Source organism: Atta cephalotes (genome assembly GCF_000143395.1).
Source record: "Atta cephalotes unplaced genomic scaffold scaffold00051, whole genome shotgun sequence".
NCBI classification, from domain to species: domain Eukaryota; kingdom Metazoa; phylum Arthropoda; class Insecta; order Hymenoptera; family Formicidae; genus Atta; species Atta cephalotes.
The window spans coordinates 61,753-62,654 of record NW_012130115.1 but is presented as its reverse complement, the minus strand read 5'-3'; positions in this window follow the sequence as shown (position 1 = coordinate 62,654).

Below are 902 nucleotides of genomic sequence, written 5' to 3'. Positions count from 1 at the left end.
AATAGTAATTTTTGCTATTTATTTTACTTTTAATTTTTCATTCTTTGCGTTTTGCTTATTTTCTTTGTTAAATTTATAATTACAGGTAAAATACAAAAAGCTACATGCTATTTACATGCATGCTTTAATTATGTTTGCTGGTATTTTTTCACGATAAAACAAGTTGTTGCATATCATTTTATTCCTAACGGTTATTTGATGGTTATCATTTAAAACCTATACTATATATACTAAGTATGTGTATCTATATGTATTAAGTATATTGGAATAATATAAATAGAAACTATTTCGCTAAACTGAGTAATGAGAGGAGAAACTCACAAAGGAAAGAGTAAAATTGAAAATGCATTGAAATACAAATATAATATAAAGCTCGGATATACATAATAAATAGAATATAAAGCTCGGATATACGTAATAATGACAGAAATTGAAGATTATTATCACTTAAAATATATGTATATATCTAAACTTTATATTAGGTATAGTAAAAAGAAATCCATTATTTTTCCATTCAATTTCATGTAAAAATAATGGATTTCTTTTCCATCGTTCACACGTTTTTTGTGATGGAGCATGTTCACCATAAGCTTCTCCAAGTAATCGGTAAGTAAAAAGAAATCCATTATTTTTCCATTCAATTTCATGCAAAAATAATGGATTTTTTTTACTGTACCTAATATAAAAATTTAGATATATACATATATTTTAAGTGATAATAATCTTCAATTTCTGTTATTACGTATATCCGAGCTTTATATTCTATTTATTATGTATATCCTTTATATTATATTTGTATTTCAATGCATTTTCAATTTTACTCTTTCCTTTGTGAGTTTCTCCTCTCATTACTCAGTTTAGCGAAATAGTTTCTATTTATATTATTCCAATATACTTAATAC